The sequence below is a fragment of the Canis lupus genome, chromosome 20 (assembly GCF_011100685.1).
Source record: "Canis lupus familiaris isolate Mischka breed German Shepherd chromosome 20, alternate assembly UU_Cfam_GSD_1.0, whole genome shotgun sequence".
NCBI lineage: Eukaryota > Metazoa > Chordata > Mammalia > Carnivora > Canidae > Canis > Canis lupus.
Genome location: NC_049241.1, coordinates 42354638 through 42374565, shown reverse-complemented (window position 1 = coordinate 42374565; position 19928 = coordinate 42354638).

Here is a 19928-nt window from a genome sequence, read left to right as displayed (position 1 = left end):
CTATCATACACCTCTGATTTTTTCCAATGTAGATGAGCAAATTCTTACAGTCACTGAAAGAAGAAGGTGCTTCATAGAACAGCTACAGCAGTTGGTAAAAAACTTCAGTTCTCCTTAATGAAGTTAGGGGTAACAATATCTCTGGTATTGAAGAAGTGACTATGTTCACAAACCAAGGAACAGTGATCCAACTTAACAACCCTTAGAGTGCAGGCATCCTCGGCAGCAAACACTTTTACCATCACAGGCTGTGCTGAGGCAAAGCAGCCGACAGAAATGCTACCCGGGATTTTTTTTTTTTTTTAATTGGAGTTCAATTTGCCAACATATAGCATATCACCCAGTGCTCATCCCGTCAGCATATCATCCCTGCTCATCCTCCTCAGTTCCCATCACCCAGTCACCCCAACCCCCCACCCACCTCCCTTTCCACTACACTTTGTTCATTTCCCAGAGACTACTTGGGATCTTAAACCAACCTGGTGCGGACAGTCTGGCTAGTTTAAGAAGATAGGCTAAAGCCCTGCCCACCCAATCTGTGGATGGAAAAGCATCACTTGCTACTGATGAAGATGATGATGATGAAGTTTCAGATCTTTTTTTTTTAAGATTTTATTCATTAATTCATGAGAGACACACAGAGAGAGGCAGAGACGTAGGCAGAATCAGAAGCAGGACTCAATCCCAGGACCCCAGGATCACGCCCTGAGCCAAAGGCAGATGGTCAACCACTGAGCCACCTCGGCACCCTGAAGTTTCAGATCTTGTAAAGAGTTTTGGTTCTAAAATTTAGCTTCTAAAGAAGATAAAACTTGAAGAAGTTACCAGGAGCTGCTATTTGATATTTATAATTACTGCTTTTTAAAATTTTGTTCATGGACCTGACAAAACCTAGGTCTCTACTATTCTCAAGCCTGAGCCTGTTGGACACTGCAGCTCTTTTTGGTTTTTCCTTAGACGCAATTCATTCTTTGCAGCTAATTAAACTGAAGAGGCCTGTAAATAAAGGTTGAAACAAGGTTAATAAAGTTCTTTGCCTAGAATGAACGAATGAATGAATGAATAAATAAATATTATGATGAACATATTCGAAGGCTCTAGTTCAGAGATCAGTAAATGTTTTCTGTGAAAGGCCAGAGAGCAAATATTTTAGGATTTTGAGGTACAAGTGAGAGTATTATGTAGGTTTCCATACAAAAAAGAAGGAAAATTTTCCACCAAAATATAATAATAATAGTAACTGGATATAATATTTTGTAATACAAATCTACTAATGAGATGAATGGAATTCTTTTTTGGGAGAATAACATTTTGCTTAATTGGATTCAAAATTAGTGTTCTCCATCATCAAAATCAATTGCAAATTTTCTGGTAATGGTGATCTATAATGATATTTTATGCATTTAATCTTTTAAAATGTCTTTTCATGCAGTTAAGTGCTGCCAAATGCTGATATTAATCTGTAATCATATAGCTTTGAGCATATTCTTCACTTGGAAGGCATTTACTGAGTTATTTTAGGTTTTTCTCTTGATATTTGCCTTTTATTGTGTCATTACATTGCAAATTAATCACTTCACTGAAGTTTAAGTGGAAGCTCCTCAACTGCAGTTAAACAGATTTTGAAATATGTAAATTTCCTTTGCACTGCTTACACAATTCCAAAAACTGCTTCTGGAATTGTGGCAGAAAGCTCAGGAAATATATTTACTGCAAATTTTTGTTGGAATGCATATTTTGCTTGTTTTAACTTTTGACAGCACAAGAACTGTTTAAAACAGCTTGACATAACTTCTGATTCAAAAAACATTGCCTATCATCAAAATGATTTTACTATAGGTGTAAAAAGCAATGGAAAACTAATACAGGATGAGAAAAAAGAATAGAGAGGATACTGTTATAAGGTCCTTGCACTATTTAAAAAAGCAGATACTATTACTAGAAAGAAGAGGTCAATTGATTAAGATTGATTAAAGATAAACACTGTAAATGCAAGGGAAACCAAGGGAAAAAGTTAACTATAAATAAGAAAATAGCAAAGATAAAATAGAACCATAAAAAATTACTCCATCAATTTCAAAGAAAGCAGAAACAGGAAAAAAAGGATGGTACAACTAGAGAGCAATTGGCATGGGGGTAGATTTTAATCCAACAATATCATACTTATATTAAAGGTAAATGTTCTATTAAATGAATTAAAGCTTCTATTACATGAATTAAAATAGATTTTCAGACTGGATTTTTTTAAAAACACAACTCATCTATATACCCACCTTAAATATCAAAACATAAATAGGTTATATGGGATGGAATATGATATACAATGCAAACACTAACTAGAAGAAGGAGCGGTTGTATTACTATCAGGCAAAGCCAACCTCAGGAAAAAGAATATTATCAGGGATAAACAGAGACATTAATTACAGAATGATAAAACTTTAAATGTGTATGCACTTAAATACATCTAACAATAGAGCTTCAAAATTTATAGAGCAGCGAGAAAAAAGACAATCCAACCAAAATTAGAATTTGGAACTTCAATATGTCTTTCTTAATAATTGATAGAACAAGTACACAGAGAACTAGTAAGTGTACATAAGATCTGCAAAACGCTAGCCATAAATTAGACCTAATGGACATTTATAGAATAATCTATCCTAGCAACAGCAGAATACACTGTATCCGAATATGTTCACCCAAGAATGAGCATATTATGGGCCCTTAAACAAATGGTAATAAATTTAAAGAACTGAAACTACAAAATTCATTCTCAGACCATAACAGAGATTAGAAACCAATAACAGAAAAATATCTTGAGGGCCACCTGAGAGGCTCAGTCAGTTAAGCATCTGACTCTTGATCTCAGCTCATGTCTTGATCTCAGGGTTGTAAGTTCAAGACCAGTGTGGACAGCCCACTTATAAAAAAAAAAAAAAGAAAGAAAAGGGAATGCCAGGTGGCTTAGCAGTTGAGCATCTGCCTTTGGCTCAGGTCATAATCCCGCGGTCCTGGAATCTAGTCCCACGTCAGGCTCCCAGGAGGGAGCCTGTTTCTGACTCTGCGAATGTCTCTGCCTCTCTCTGTGTGTCTCTCATGAATAAATAAATAAAATCTTTTTTTCTTAAATCTTGAAAATTATCAAATTTTTCAAAAATTTTTATTTATTTTTAAAAGATTTTATTTATTTGAGAGAGAGAGCACACAAGGGAGAGGGAGAAGCAGACTCCCCGCTGAGCAGAGAGCCCAACTTGGGGCTCAATCCCAGGAACTGGGATTATGAGCCAAATGCGGACATTTAACCAACTGAGCCACCCATGCACCCTCTATTTTTTTTTATTTTTATTTATTTGAGACAGAGGGATCAAGAGAGAGTTTAAAATTTTTTTTTAATTTTGATTTTGGACTTCCAGAATGGCTTTGTGAGGAATTTGGTTGATTCTCTCCCTAGAGCAAAAGCTGTTCAACTGGTCAACATTATTTTTTTAAAAAACACAACTATTCCAGGTCTCTGGAAATTGTCCTATGGGCATACAAAACATTGAGAAATATTTATACAAGAAAATCTACAAACTTGGTAAGAACAGCAAGAATCTGTGGCATTTGAGCCATGACCAGCTCTCATCCCCCCTCCTTGGCTCCATATTATGGAACTCTACTCTGGGCAAGTGGCCAAGACAATGGGATCTCCTTCTCTCCTAGCTAAGACTTCACCTCAGAAGAAGAAGGTAGCTGGTGTCGCTCATTCTCCCAAGTCCCTCTGCAGAAGCCCTGTTCCAACAGACATGCCCAAGAGCACGGGATAGAGCTCCCTTCCCACACTTTGCTCCCACTCTTAGGGCAGAAGCTCTACCCCAGGCACAGCAGACTGAGAATTCTGGAGCTTCATTTGCCCCATCCCAGTTCACTCACAGAGCAGAGGTTCCACCTTGGGAAGGGCAAGTGTTCCCTCTCCCCAATGCCCTCTCAGAGAACAGCACTTTCACTCCAGGAGAAGTGTGCTGCAATCCCCATCCTCAGCTCTGGTGCAGCAATACAAACATTCTGCCCAGGAGGAGAAGCAGCCCGAAAGGAGTGTGCTCTGCAGCTCTGCCTGAAATAGCTGAATTTATTTGGAACAGACGGTAGAGAAATTCATCCCTAAGGGAGTTGTTTTTAAAAAGGAGATCTTCCTGATGAGCAATTAAGAGAGAGTTGATAGCTCCATAATACTAGTGGCAAAAATGTCTGGAAGTCTAATAGAGAAAACTAGTGAAAGGGAGAGCCAAAAAGACTGTGCACAAGACTGCATTCTCAGGAGTGAATGGATAAGGAACTTCCAAGCTACTAGTCCCTGGCTGAACATGTAGGGGAAAAGTAAATTCCCTAAGCTGTGAAAGCCGTCTCCAAGATACACACACATATCCAACGGTAAATAGTGAAAATAAAACTGACCAAAGGAGCTTACACACAACCATTTACTATTGAGTGGCTTATGCTGATCCAGGGAAATAAGGGGGGGGCGGGAATCTGGGGAGGGATATCAGAGGGAAGTAGACTTCACAGAATCATCTTACCCAAGTCACTAAGCAAATAAACAAATGGCCAAATAAACACCACCACCACGCGTCCAGGGTGGGGTAGGGGACACAGATCCAGTGTCCAGATTTGCTACAGTATATTACCTGTTGTCTGCCTTTCAATGACAACATTGCAGGACGTGCAAAGAAACAAGAAATACATAGGAAAAGTGGCGGATAATAAAAAAAAAAACTCTCCTTGGGGCACCTGGGTGGCTCAGTGGTTGAGCATCTGCCTTCTGCTCAGGTTGTGATCTTGGGGTCCCAGGATCGAGTCCTACATCAGGCCCTCTTGCAGGGAGCCTGCTTCTTCCTCTGCCTATGTCTCTGCCTCTCTCTGTATCTCTCATGAATAAAAAACAAAAACAAAAACAAAAACAAAAAAACCCTCTCCTTAAGGGGACAGTCTTCTATTTCAATTGATGCAAGAAAGCAAAATGCAACACTTTTCATGATAAAAAACATTCAGTAAACTAGGAACAGAGAAACTTCCTCAATGTGATAAAGGCCATATATGAAAGCCCCAGAGTGAACATCATACTAATGGTAAAAGACCAAAAGTTTTTCCCTAAGATCAGGAACAAGACAAAGATGCCCACTTTCACCACTACTCAATGTAATACTGAAAGTCCTAGCCACAGCAGTTAGGTAAGAAAAAGAAATAAAGGCACCCAAATTAAAGAAAGAAATAAACTTATCTCTGTTCACAGATGACATGATCTTTTTTTTTTTTAAGATTTTATGTGTTTATTCATGAGAGACACCAAGAGAGGCAGAGACATAGGCAGAGGGAGAAGCAGACTCCCTGAAGGGAACCTGATGCAGGGACTCGATTCCAGGACCCTGGGATCACAACCTGAGCCAAAGGCAGACACTCAACCACTGAGCTGGCTGCCCAGGCGTCTCAATGACATGATCTGTTATAGAGAAAACCATAAAGATTTCACAAAAAATAAAAATCTGTCAGCAATGATAAAGTCAGAAAAGATGCAGGATACAAAATCAACACACAAATATGTATTGCATTATCTAGTATATACACCAACACTGAACGATCAAAAAGGAAATGAGAAAAACAATCTTATTTACAATAGCATCAAAAAGAATAAAATACTTAGGAATAAATAAACTTAAGCAAGGAGGTGAAAAAACTGTACACTGAAACTATAAAATATCGCTTAAGGAAATTAAAGACTTTAAGTAAAAAGAAAGACATCCTATATTCGTGGATTGGAGGACTTATGCACTCTTGTTAAAATGATATTATCCGGGATGCTTGGGTGGCTCGGTTAGTTAAGTGTCTGCCTTTGGCTCAGGTCATGATCCTAGGGTCCTGGGGTTGAGCCCTGCATCAGCCCCACATTGAGCCCTGCATCTGGCTCCCTGCTCAGTGGAGAGTCTGCTTCTCCCTCTCCCACAGCCCCTCCCCCACCTCAGCTTGCATGCACTCTCTCTCTCTCTCTCTCTCTCTCTCTCTAGGTCTCTCTCAAATAAATAAAATCTTTCTTTAAAAAATAATAGGGGTGCCTGGGTGGCTCAGTGGTGGAGCATCTGCCTTTGGCTCAGCTCATAATCTCAGGGTCCTGGGATGGAGTCCCATATTGGGCTCCCTGCAGGGAGCCTGCTTTTCCCTCTGCCTGTGTCTCTCCTCTTAAGCTTTTGAATACATTAACAATTCCCAACGTATTCTGTACACCCAGTACATATTTAACATTTTGTGTTGTATGTTACTCTGACTTAAGAGATTATGTAAATCCTTCCAAAATTATGGAAAAAGAAAGATTAAGTTGAGTCTTACTTGATTTTATCCTTGTGGGAAAACACACTAATTTTTGATTTTGTTAATTTTATAACATAGGTTGAATTTTAGAGTGGGTTTTTTTAATAAGTAATGAAGGATAAAATGGGTGGGAGAAAATGGCACTCCGCATCTGAAGATAGAGGCAGTTCTCTAGAACTCATGCATTGCCATTGGAAAGCCTGTGTTGGGCATTGATGTCATCCTGAAGAATCACCTGGAAAATCATCCTAGACATGAGGAAGCTATACCAAACCGTAGTCTACCATATTTTATTACATGGGTTGTCCATTATCTTGTATTATAATCAAAATGTTTACTTGAATAAAGAACCTACTTACTCTCAAAAAAAAAAATTCATGTGTCCCTCATGAATAAATAAACAAAATATTTTAAAATGATAATATTATGCAAAGCAATCTGCAGATTTAATGAAATCCCTATCAAAATCTCAATGACTTTTTCTGCAGAAACAGAAAAACCCTTTCTAAAATTCATATGGAATCTCAAGAACCCCGAATAGTCAAAACAATCTTGAAACAGAGAACAAAGTTGAAAGACTCACATTTTCTGATCCTGAGGATGGCACAGCACAGAGGAGTGAAATACATTTCCTGGGTGTGCCCACTGAAGCCACCTCCCTCTGGACTCCTGAGGAATAGCCATCCACTAGTCTCCTCTATACTCAGAGCCACTTGACATCAGTGTTGTGTTCCTTACCACAGAGCACCTTGTGATTGGCAGAGGCATTCACTTGACTTCCCCTTTTGGAGTCTGTGGATGACCCTCCTGGTCCCCATGTCCACATCCAGGCCCAGTGGGGAGACAAAGCCTTCTGCCGCGACCCTGGGGAGGTCATCAGAAGTACCTGATGGAGATACCTCTCATCGAGGCTTTTTTGAAAATTTAAATTCTCATTTTTATGAGGGGAGGGTGGGAAAGTTGGGGGGGAGGAAGAAGCCACAGGGGTAGGAGGAAACTAGAAGGGAAGAGTAGGGAGAGGAGCAGAGAGGAGGAAAGGTAAGAGGGAGAGGAAAGAGATGAGAGGGACTCCTGGGTGGCTCAGTGGTTGAGCATCTGCCTTCAGCTCAGGGCATGATCCTGGGGTCCTGGGATCAGGTCCCGCATCGGGCTCCCTCCATGGGGATCCTGCTTCTCCCTCTGCCTATGTCTCTGCCTCTCTCTGTGTGTCTCTCATGAATAAATAGGTGGAATCTTAAAAAAAAATTAAACAGATGAGAACATAAGAGGCCAGGAGAAGGGAGGTGGAGGGAGGCAAAGAAAGTAAGAAAGTGAGTTATATATACATAGGAAGATACAAAATGCATCCCTTGTGGAAGGCAGAAATGTCGTGAAAAAAAACCCACAGGAACCAGCTGAAAAATTAATAAAACTGTAAGAAAATATAGACTAAGAGGGCTGGGGAGAAAATCAATATAAAAAATCAATACCTTTCTATCCTGCAGCAATAACGAATTAAAAAACATAAAATAAGATATTCCATTAATTATAGCAACACATACTTTTAAAAATACCTAGGAATTGGCAGTTTCACCATTGGCCCAGGCTCCTCTGACCCTTTTTCAGCCCTCCCTCCCCACTAATGGGGCTCCAGCCACACAGGCCTCCTGGATGTGCCATACTGGCTGTTCCCTCTGCCCCCAGACATCCGGACAGTTCATTTCCTCCCCTCCTGGGTCTATACCGGGGCTTGCAAACTTTTTCAATAAAGGGCCAGATAATAAATATCTTAGGCATTGTGGGCCAAGAGACAAAATCAAGAATATTAAGCATATACTTACAGAGAAACAGAGAAGACAAACTTCCACAAAATACTTATTGATGAAATTCAAAATATAATGACACCTGAGTCCTGGTTTTTTGTTTTTACTTTTTGGTAATAGACGTTTACGAAGGAGAAAAATGGAATTCTTTTAGGGGGATACTGTCAAAGTCAAGCATTTCCAAGCATGAAACAGATTGCAAGTGCTCTTCTGTAAGAACCCTTCTCAGCAAAGATGTGATGGGCCAGATTAGATCTGTACTCAAATGTCACCCCTTCGGTGAGGCTTTCCCAGAACACTCTTTTAAAAGTTGTACCCCGAGGCATCTGGGTGGCTCAAATGGTTAAGCATCTGCCTCGGCTCAGGTCATGATCCTGGGGTCTTTGAATGGAGTCCCACGTTGGGCACTCTGCTCAGTGGGGAGTCTCCTTCTCCCTCTGTCCTCCTACCCACACACACACACACTCATTCTCTCTCTCTTGCAAATGAATAAAAAAATCTTAAAAAAAAAAAAAGATTGCACCCCCACCCCACCCCCTCCGATCTTCCCTCTTCTCCTCTGATCTACGCTGCACTATATATTTTGCTCACATATCCATTTACTGTCCTTCCCTTCCATCTGTAAACTTTATGTAGGCAGAGTTTGTCCTGCCGCTGCTGTATTCCGAGTACCTGCAACATGTCTGGCACATGGTAGGCACTCGAGAAACATCTGCTGAATAAATGAACGAACAGAATCATAGTGAAGCAAGGATGTGTTGATACCCCACGTGCTTAGAGCAGTGGCCCGCACATGCTGTGCTTAAGTATTAGTCACCGTTATTTTAGGAGGGGCCCAGCTTCTGGAAAGTGCAGGCCCCACAGCAAACAAAATCTTCCAGCCACCAGACACCTCCACCTCCTCGGACCTGCCTGCTGAATCTCCTCTGTCTCTCTGCTCCCCCGTCGCTCCTGGTCTCTGCCCACTACGCCCCCTCACTGGACTGTGTGTCCCCCTCTGCCTCTCTCAGTCTTTGTCCCTCATTTACAGATGAGTCTTCAGGACCAGCTCCCAGGGCTCCTCCCTGGTGCAGGGCCTCAGGCAGAGGCCTCAGCACCACCACGTGAGATGTCTTGGCTCTGCCCTACTCCATTCTGCCCCCACCTACGGCACCCCCTCAGTGCCTAATGATCCTGCCTCCCCCCACCCATGTCTCCACCTGACTAACTGCATCTCAGCTCAGGTGTCTCTGCTCTGGAAAGCCTTCCCTAACACCCTCCCCCGGCCTCTAGGCTGACCCCTCACTGAGCACTATCATTCTGCCGGGACACCTGAGCCATCCCTAGGTACCCCAGACTGACGATTCCCCCAGGCCCTACCCCTACCTCCAGGAAGCTCAGGCCTCATCCCTGACCACCCCCACCGGCTTCCGAGAGCCCCCTGCCCCTGCCCTCTGAAAATTCCTAGTTGCTGGGGTCCACCCGGCCCTCCCCCGCGGGTCGCCCCTCCAAGCCCACAGCAGCCGCATCCTACACTGGAGGAAATGCCAGGTGAGGGGCTGCGCACTTTGCCAGGTGGCTGGAGGAGGCTGGGGAAAGCGGGGCGCCGGGCAGGGGCTTTGGCAGGACCGGGCCCAGGGCACATGGCAGCAGGCAGAAAGATGGACAGATTTTTGGGGGAGCCGCAGCCGAGCTGGGACTCCGGAGCCCCTCCTCTCCGCCCAACTTCTCCGCGAGGCCGGGCGTCAGGGGCTCACCCGGGAGCCGCTCCCGCCCCCTGGCCCCGCGCCAGCCGTCATCCCCGTGAGGTCAGCCACCGGCCCGCGATTTCGGGGAAATACCAGCTCCTTATTGAAACCAGGCGGTGGTCAGGCCCCTGCTGCTTTCCCAGTAGAAACCGGGGTGTTTGTTCCGAGAGGAACAAGAGTGGGCAGGGCCTGGCCAGGGACGCGGGCGGAATGCTTGAGCCGCAGCACCTACCTGGCGGGGGGTCCGGGCGCGGGGGGGGGCACTGGGAGGGGGCGGGGGGCTCACCCCGAGGTCTGAGCACCCGCAGCCGGGCAGGGGGCGCGGGAAAGCGGGGCCGACCAGGAGGAGCGGGCGTGGGCCGGCGACCCGGAAAGCACGCGGGGTGGGGGGCAGGAGGGGGACCCCACACAGGAGCAGGGCCGCGGGGCCGGCGGGCTGGGGGCGTGGGGCCTCCCCTCCCTGGCCCCCGCCCGCCCGCCTCCTGCAGGGGGCGCCCGCGGGTCGCGCTGCGGGCCGGGCCCGGGCATCTGGAGCGAGTTAGGCGCGGAGGCCGGCGGGCGGCGGCGGCTGAGCTCATCCCGGCCCGCCCGCTGCGGTCCCCGCGCTGGAAGCGAACGGAGCAGAAGCGCCGCGGGCCGCTCGGGGCCGCCGGCGGGAGCGTGACTCCGCCCGGAATGTGGCTGCGAGCGCGGCGGCGGCGGCGGCGGCGGCGGCGGCGGCGGCGTGTGTGTGTCTCTGGCGCGCCGCCGAGGGAGGGCCGAGCCCCGGAGCAGGCCGCCAGCGGGTGTCAGCGCGTGTCGGGGCTGGCGACCGGGTGCGTGTGTGTGCGTGTGCGTGTGCGTGTGCTCCCGTGGGGAAGACACTACGTGTCCCAGCGCATACTCCCGTTCTACCAAGTGCACCGGCTGCACAAAGCTGGGACTCCTGGTTCCTGGCCCTGAGCCCGTGTCCCTGTGCGTGTGCACGCGCATATACCCACACACACGCGCACACACACACCGTGGCCCGCCTCCCCTCCGCCCACTGCCCAGACACAGACAGACTCTTCCTGGTCTTTGCCCCCCCTCCCCCTGCACGCCCCTCCTTCAGGAGGGAAGGAGATGCCCCTTTGCTCCAGGGTCATGGCTAACAGCGACAGAGACCACACGGGGAGACACACACCCAACATTCCTATAAGAAACACCTTCCTATCAGCAGGCTGGGAGAACCAACAGGCAGGTTGCAAGGTGGTGGCAAGTCTTGGAGAGGCCCCTTGGTGAGATACGCCCATCGCTGCCAGGGGTGGGGAGCCGAAGGGGCTGGTGGTCACTGAATCCCACCTCTAAGGTCCTCTGACCCCCCGCAATGGGCTCTGAGGTTACTGCACAGGGTATGAAGGGCCTCAGAGGCCCCAGGACTCCCAGGGCCAGGAGGCAGGGTGGGGACATGGCACTGTGGCCATCACCAGACAGAGTGGGGAGCTGGGGCTTGACAAATGCCTCTGAGCATCCAGGGCTTCCCTGACCCATCAGGCTGGTTCTTGCCTCAGGCCCTCACTTAAGGGATCAACTGTCCCAGCCCTGGGTAACTGTAGCCTCAGCTGTGCTGGAGACCTCAGGGAGCTGGCACTGGCTACCCAGCGCTTGCCAGCCTTCCTGGCTGGGCTTGCGGCTCTGTCATGCCCCCTATCCTCCTCGCTTGGCCCAATAGCTGGGCAGTGGCTCTGAGACAAGGACCCTACCTGCAGGACAGGGCACATGAGCCCTTCACCCTTCCTCACCAGCTAGTGCTCAAAGCACACTTTTGCAGAGGGCTGGCCCAGAGCTCTAGGCCTCTGAGTTGCCTCCACATCCCCCCACCTGTGGGACAGAAAGGAAACCCTGTCCTGGGTAGGCCTCCACAGGAGGTGGCTCTGCATCTAAAGGGATATGCATCTATGGCAGCCACAGGGTCCTCGGCTCCCAAGACACTGGAACTAGCTGGGTGAGAGGTTTTTTTTAACTGGAATGACTCTGGTTTGTAGAACCAGAGCTTCCAAATTACTTAGCAAAACATGTTTGCTTTTTAATTAACATGTGCTTGCAAAACAATGGTTTTAATTAAAGTGGGTGGGGGAGAGAAGGGACATGGGGGAGAATATTTCAAGGAGCTCCAAGTCCGGGCCAGATTTCTTAAAAATAAAGTGGGAGCTTTGCCCCAAGCCAGCAGAAACTGGGAGGCCAGGCAGGCTCCTTGGGAAGCCCTAAGCACAGCCCTACCTGCCTCCAGGGCTCTCCACCTCCCTCGCTGAGAATTCACCCTTTTGCTGACAGTCTCATTACTCATTTACCCAACTGTTTCCTGGGCTCCCTGGGAAGGGATGGTCTTTTAGAAAGCAGTTTTGAAGGTAGGGGGCACCGGATAAAGAGACCGGGGACAGCATGAGTGAAGACGCAAGAGTGTGGGCCTTATTTGAAGAGAATATTAAGTTCACTGGGGAAAGAGAGAGCAGAGGTGGAGGAAGGTGACCCTGAAAAACCCAGATCCCCCAGACCAGTGGACTGGAAGGGTAGAGCTGGACCAGGAGATGCTGAGGTCCAAGCCCCAGGGAGCTAAGTAAGGGGGGGCCGAGCTGGGAAGGGAGGGTAAGGCTACCTTGGGCAGAGAGAGGGATTTGCAGAAGGAGGGGAAGGCATGTGGGAACTGGAAGCAGGAGGGAGCCTGGAGTGGGGGACCGGGGGCTTGCTGGGCAGTCTGCTGGGCTCCGCTGCAGGTTTGGTTGGTCCAGCAGGGGGCAGCGTTGACCCCATCATCCTGGGCTACTGATGTACCCACGGGGTCTTAGCCAGTAAATGCTTCAGGAAAAGTGTGAGATGATCCCTCAAGGTCTCTGACTTTAAAAGCCAGCACTAGGGTGAAGCCAGGGGTCAGAGGTCAGCACCAGGATGGGCCAGGATGTTGCCCCCCTCCCAACACAAGTTCAGGTAAAGGGAGATTGACAGGAAGCTTTTGGGGAGTGAGGGCACTCCCAGAGTTCAGGTCAGGTGGCCTCACCCAGGACCCTGTTTCTCATTAGGGGCCTTCTAGCCTCCCCCAGCCTGAGCCCCCACACGAAACGTGCCTCCCTGTACTTAATTCATTACACTGGGCAGGGTGGGAGGCCCAGCGGGGCGGGGGTTATTTTTTTCCCCTGAGCTCAGACATTCCTTGCTTTATTATTCTCCACATTTCAAAGCAGCTGTCGCCTCCCCCAACCGCCCCCAGCCCGAAGCTCAGAGTCCAGAAGGGGCCTCTCCAGGGCTCTAAACAGCAGAGGCTTCCACACCTCCAGCCCAGCACAGGAGAGAAACTGGCTCAGAGCTAGACCCCCAGGGCAACCTGAAGGGACCTTCCCCCAACAGCCTGCACCTGAACTTACCTACCCCTAAGCTTGGATCCTCCTAGGTGATCCCTACCCCCACTGCCCTGCCACCATCCTGTAACATTGTGTTCCCTGCCTCTATTCACTGGCTCTGGACTACTTTCCACACTGGTGGCCTCAGGGGCCCCTTCTCCATTGCAGAGCCAGCCCTGGTGTCCCCCACCTGGAGCAGGTGCTGCTAGGACAGTTCTCAGGGTCCCTGCCCTGTTCAGGGCCTTAACAGACTGAGCTCTGGCTGGGTCAGCAGCCTGACAGAGGGCAAAGCCCTTCCTGGATCAAGGGATCAATCCAGAGGACGGCAAGGCTGGGGTCAGCCGAGACAGTCACCTAGAAGCTAGACCGGGAGCAACAGTTCTAAGGACCCAGTTTTGGAGAACTAGGGAGGGCCTGGACAAATGTTTGCCTCACGTCAGAGAGCTGCCCACCTGGCAGAGCTGCCTCAACAGGAGATGAGCTCCCTGTTGCTGGGATGGTCAAGCAAATAGCAGCTCATCAGACTTGCCCTGGAGAAGAGTTTGGCCCAGATGTCTGGGGCCCCTTCCCACCCAACTTTGAGGTCAGAATCTGGGGCTAGCAGAGAAGGTCCCCACTCTAGATGAATGGAATTAGGGGTCCCTTCTCACTCACTTGGGGATGGCAAGGCAGGTCTGGAAGCAATGGCCAAGGCACAAGGACAGGAGACCTGGGAGCCGGACCAAAGCTCAAGCAGGACCCACCTGCTCACTACAGTGTCCTGGGCCCTGGGGAAGAGCTGGGCACGCAGCAGATACTCCACCATCGTGTACCAATGAATGAAATGGGGTCTGACCAGGACCTCCTCCCAGAGCCCGCAGGGATCTGCCTCCCGGAGGCACTTTGAGCACAGGGGGAGCTGGGATGGGAGCCCAGGTGGGGCAGGCAAGCTGATGGAGCTGAGGACTGAGTTTGGAGTCACTCCTGATATCATTTTGCCCCTGAAGACCCTACAGCCAAGCAGGTCCACCCTGTGTGTGGGGCTTGATGACTGGATCCTCAGGTGCCCAAGATGGTAGGAGTCACTCCGTCATGTGGCCTGAAGTGTTACCATCTGGGGAATGGGCTGCCCAGAGCCCGAGCTCCTGAGGGAGGAAGTAGGTGCCAGTAGGTCCAGAACTGTGGAATCTGGGTATGTCTGTCTCTTGGGGGTTCCCAGCCCTGGGCTCCTTCACTCAGACCAGGCCATACAGAGGGAGCTGCTGAAGCTCCTGGGCTGTGCCCAGCTTCCACCTTTAACCATCCCTCAGCCCTGAGCACTGTTTCTCCTCCCGGGGCTAGAAATCATTGAGTATTTGTGCCTTTCCTGCCTCGCCAGCCCCACCCCACCACTGTGCTGCAGCTAGACACAAGCAGCTACTGCCACTGGCTTCGCACCTCTGGCGGCAGATGGGAACAGGTATAGGCACCCAGAGGCTTAGAGACACTTGGAATCACAGGATCCCAGATACTGCTATGAAGGGAGAGGAGGATCACCCCCCCCAACCCCCCCCAACCCTGACCTCATCAGTGCCCGCCTCTCTCAAAGGCTCATCTGCATCGGCCCTCCCCAGTCTCCACTCCCTGCTCCATCCCAGCTGGCAGGGCCAGGCCTCTGTTTGTCATCACTGGCATCTGATAATTCCACGATGCATGGATGAATGAGTGAATGAATGAATGAGTCAGTTCAAATGAGCCTCGGGCCTGAAAAGGATGGGCCCCATTCAGGGGTCTCTATCCAGGGGTTTGGGGAGATGTTGATTGCAACAAACTGAGATTTTCTCAAAACTTAAAAATTGAGTTGTAAGATCTTATTTTGCCAACCAAAGACATGAAAACAACAGCCATCAGCTACCATTGCCATTGTTTTGTAAACAAAAGGATAGTCTCAAGACAAAAAAAAAAAAAAAAGCCAGCCTCGTGGGATCTTGGAAGAAAGACAGGCAGACCTTGAAAATGCTTCATAGAGACACCGTGGGCCACCAACATTGGCCTTACTTTCTCTCGTGAAAACTTTCTTGGATATTGTCACAAAGCTGGGCCCTGGGGCTTGGGGACATCCATATGCTTCCAAGCTCTACCAGCACCAGAACCCCTTTTGTAGCCTTCCTGACTAGAATCGGTGTTCCTCTGCCTGCACACCTCTTGAGACAAGGTGCTCACTACCTCCCCCAGTTAGCTCCAGAGCTGGGGGATGTCATTCTGGAGCACCTCTAAGTGGCTTCCAAGCCTACTGTGGGAGGGAGGGAAGGGACCACATGGCAAGTGAGATGGAAGAGGTGCCCAGGGGAGGAGGGAATACAGCAACTTCCAGACCCAGGGCATGGGAATGGTGGGGGGAAAGGGGAGCTCATATTCAGCTGGACCAAAATATTAAAAAAAACAGAAAGTTGGCCAAGACTTGAGACTTCCCAAAGGGCACTGTCTCCTCGTCTCTGGAGTTCCAGAGTCTTCCAGCTGCCTCACCCCAGGCCCTGGCCCTCCAGAAAGGCTCTGGTGTCCTCATTCTCTCTGAGCCCCCACTGGATAGGTAAGGTACCCAGAGCCATAGGCAGAGAAGAGAACACAGGCTGCAGGCATCCATAGGCAGTCTGGGGAGGAGGGGGCAGGCTGGGGCCCTTCCCAGCCTTGACCTTCAAGGCCCCCCCTCTCCAAGGGGCCCTGGGCCCTGGCTGCTGAGACCAGAGGGGGCACTTTGGGCGGTCGGCCCTGGGGAGCCTCGCGTACACACACTCACACACACTCCACATTCCAGCTATGCTCTGTCAGCGTTTAGGCAAACCAGGATTGTGTGGCTTTGGGAAAGCGGGAACAAATAACCCCCAAACTTGGGTGAGGGCAGGCCTGGGGCTGGGCAGAAGGGACCTGAGAAGACCCCCAGGGAGCCACTTCTGTGCCAGGTCACTGGGTTCAAGGTCTGGGGTTTTCCTGCTGTCCTCTGAGGCCACAGGGTCAGCAATCCTGGAGTGAGGCTGGCCCTGCACCCAGCCAGGCTCATCCGGGCCCCCTCCCCTCCACCCTTCCCACCACCCAGGCCCTCAGGACCAACAGGCCAGCACTCCGGCCAGGCGTCCCCCAAGCACCCACTTCCACAGCACAGGGGCTGCCTTGACATCTGCCACGGCCTGATTTCTTTTGCCTCTCCTCCCACGTCCTCTGCAGGCCACCCCAGCCTGCCTCTGACTTCATACAATCCACCCTCGATTTCTCTTAAGGTCATCAGCTTTCTGTCGGCCCCTCTGCTGCAAAGCACTTTGGGCCCTAGTGTCCAGTTCCTCATACCTGCCATATGCTTTCCTGCCTTCTCGTGACCTGGTAAGATTTTCCTCCAATACCCTGCCTGACTCCATTCTACCTCGGCCTGAGTTCTGGCCTTCTGGGCCCCCTACTTAGTGTTATCTATTCCATGTCCCAGTGGTGACCCCTGGAACCCCAAGGACGGAGTCTAGAAAGAAGCTGCAGGGTGTAGCAGGCTGCTGAAAGCCAGAAGCAGCCATGTGGGAATGTCAGAGCAGAAGAAGGACGGTGGTTCTGAGGTCCTGAGGCTGAATTCTGTCTGCCCCTGGCCCCCAGTCTCCCCAGGCTGCTCCGCCGATCCCCTGGATCAGCCTGAACCAGGACTGAAACCAGAGGTGAATATTCCTGCCACCTTAGAAAGACCTCAGAGATAAGGCCTCAAGCCAAATGGGGGAAGTGAGACATATAGAGACCCCAGATTAGACCCCATCTCACAGAACATGGGACCTGGCACTTGAGGCATGGAGGGGACTAGGCTAACAGGGGGACAAAGCCTCTGCCCCCTCTGATCCCTTTCCACCGGCCGCAGGGCCACAGGCTGGACCACCCTGCTTGAGGGGGGAGCGGGGACAGTGTTTATGCAACTGTGGGCAGGCCACAGCCTGGCTGGCAGTGCTGCCTGCCCAGCACCAGCACTGACTCAGCAGAGCCCCCCAGGACGTACACGCTTAGACGTGCATGCAAACAGACAGATGTGCACATGCACGGAGGCACACACAGGTGTGCATATGCACAAACATCACACACATATACAGGTGTACACATGGGCATCTCAGGCACCCACAGGTACAGACACAGACACACAGGCATGAGGGTGGGCACATGCACACACAATCACACTGGGACAGACAGAAATAAACATTCCAACCAAGGTGGGGAGGAGGGAGGCCGAGTGAGGAAAATTCTCACCCCGCACCCCCCGCAGCTGAGTGGCACCCTCTAGGTCCTTCCACCCATCCACTCTGACACTTGTACCTACAGCCAGTGAGATGAGCCCAGGAATGACAGCCCACCTGTGATCAGCACAGCCATGTACAACAGGCGAAAGGCCCCAGAGTGGCAATGTGACCATGGCCTGGGACAGAGACACATTCCAAGCAGAGTGGAGCCCCAATAACTAGGATCAAACTACCTCAGCCCCAGCTTGTCAGCCACAACAGCCCCCACTGTACCCCCTACCAGCCACCTCCAACCAGCCTATCCCTCCTCATCCACACAGGAAGACTGATGGGTCTGGGCTGCAGAGTGTCTTGGGGGGATGCGTGGGATGCTCCCTTCTGCTGCCACACCAAGCTGAGGAGGGTGGTACCTCCTGGGAGCGAGCCAAGGGAGCATGCGAGCCCTGCAGGACCATTCCGAAAACCAGAGAAAGGACAGCCATTCTTGAGAGAGTACATATCGCCGTGCCTGGGGATGACAGAACAGGTGCGATCCCTGCCTGCTGGACTCCAGCCCAGGGTGGGCATCCCCAGAAAGAAAAGGCTGGGGTCTCCCAGTCCCTGGAGAGACCCCAGAGTGGCCCCTGGAGACTTTTGAAAGGTGGCTCAGCAATTCCTGGGCTTGCTGTGCAGGAATGAAGTGGCCGGGGCAGGCAGGAGCTGGGGGCCGCCCAGAAGGGCATCAGCCTCAGTCACGTGGCTCCCCACCCGGAGCCCTGATTGGGACCAAAGGGAGGCCCTGCTTTCCTGTGGGGGTCCTCAGCCACCAGTTGTCCAGGGAGGCCGGCCAGAGTCCAGCAAGTCCACACGTACACAGGAGACACCCCCAGTAGCAGAGGCCACCGCAGCAAGGCCACATGTGCCTCCATTCCTGGCCCCACCAGCCAGCCAGACTCTGCACCATGAAAGAGCCGACCACCATCCCTCACCTGCCCCCCGGAACGGGATCTGGGGCTGGAGTGCATCGTGCCGAGACAAGAAAAGGAACCAGAAAGCCTCAAAATCTGCCTAAGATGTTGCTGAGACTGGTTTCAAAGTGGCTCTGATCGCTTGTCATCTCCACTGGGTCAAGTGTGCATCTGCTTCTCTCTCCCAGACCCTCATACCTTGTCACCCTGCCTCTGCTGGCAGCCAGAGTGATGCTGATAAAGCATCACCCCCATCCCCCACCCGGAGCACACACCAAAGCCTGTGCAGTGTCCACAGGCCCTTGGTCACCTCTCTGCCTTGACCCCACCACCACCACCTCCGCATGGCGCTGTCTGCTCTCATCTCAGGGCACTCGTGCCCTCTGCAGGAACGGCTTCCCTCGAGGCCCACGGGGCAGCCTGGAGCCGATGCCCAAGTGCCCCACACGAATGTTCCAGCCTGCCTCGGAGATCCTGCCCTAGCCAGTGTGGACAGGAGTAACTGGAGAGTCTGGTCTGTCTCTTGGAGGCTGCGCCCTCACTGTCCACAGTACGCTCCGCTCCCGTGCACCCCGGAGAGACTTCCTTCCCTTCCAGCTGCTCTCCCATGCCCCCGGGGGTCACCTCCTGGGGAGCCGACCTGCATTCCTGTCCTCATCTCAGCTCTGCTTCTGGGGAAGCGCAGCTAAGATACTCCTCTCCTCTCTTGCTTGCTTCTCTGCTTTGACAACTCACCACTGTCCCCTTCCGGCCCAGTCCCCTACAGTCACCATTCTACTTTCTCCCTCTTTGAATTCGATGGCTCAAGGTTTCTCATTTAAGTGGAATCACATAGTATTGTCTGGGCCTGGCCTATCTCACTTAGCTTAGTATCCTCAAAGCTCATCCATGGTGTAGCAAGTGGCACCCCGTCCTTCCTTCTTCAGGGCTGAATACCGAGCCATCACGTAGCTATACCACATTTCGTTTATCCACGCATCTGTCGATGAGCTGTTTCTACCTATTGGGTTCATATGAATAATGTCTCTATGAACATGAGGGTATGAGTATCTCTCTGTCCTTTCTTTCAACTCTTTTGGGTAGGTGCTTAGAAATGGAATTGCTGAAAAAAAAAAAAAAAGAAATGGAATTGCTGGATCCTATGGGAATATGTTTTTATTTTAGTGACCACCCTCCATAGCGTTTTCCAAAGCGGCTGCACCATTTACGTTCCCACCGGCGGGCTCCAATTTCTCCACATTCTCACAATACTTGTTATGCTCTGTTTCTTGGTTCTTGGACAAGAGCCATCCTAATTGGGTGTGAAGTGGTATCTCATGGTGGTTTGGATTTGCATTTTCCTAATTAGTGGTGTCGAACATCTATTCACATGAACATCTATTCACATGCTAATCGGCCATTTGTAGATCCTCTTTGGAGAAATGTCTATTCGAGTCTTTTGCCCATTTTCAAATTGGGTTGTCTATTATTTTGCTGTTGACTTGTAGGAGTCCTTTATGTATTCTGGATATTATCTTCTCTTTTTCGCCCAACCATTACCTTCTCCGAT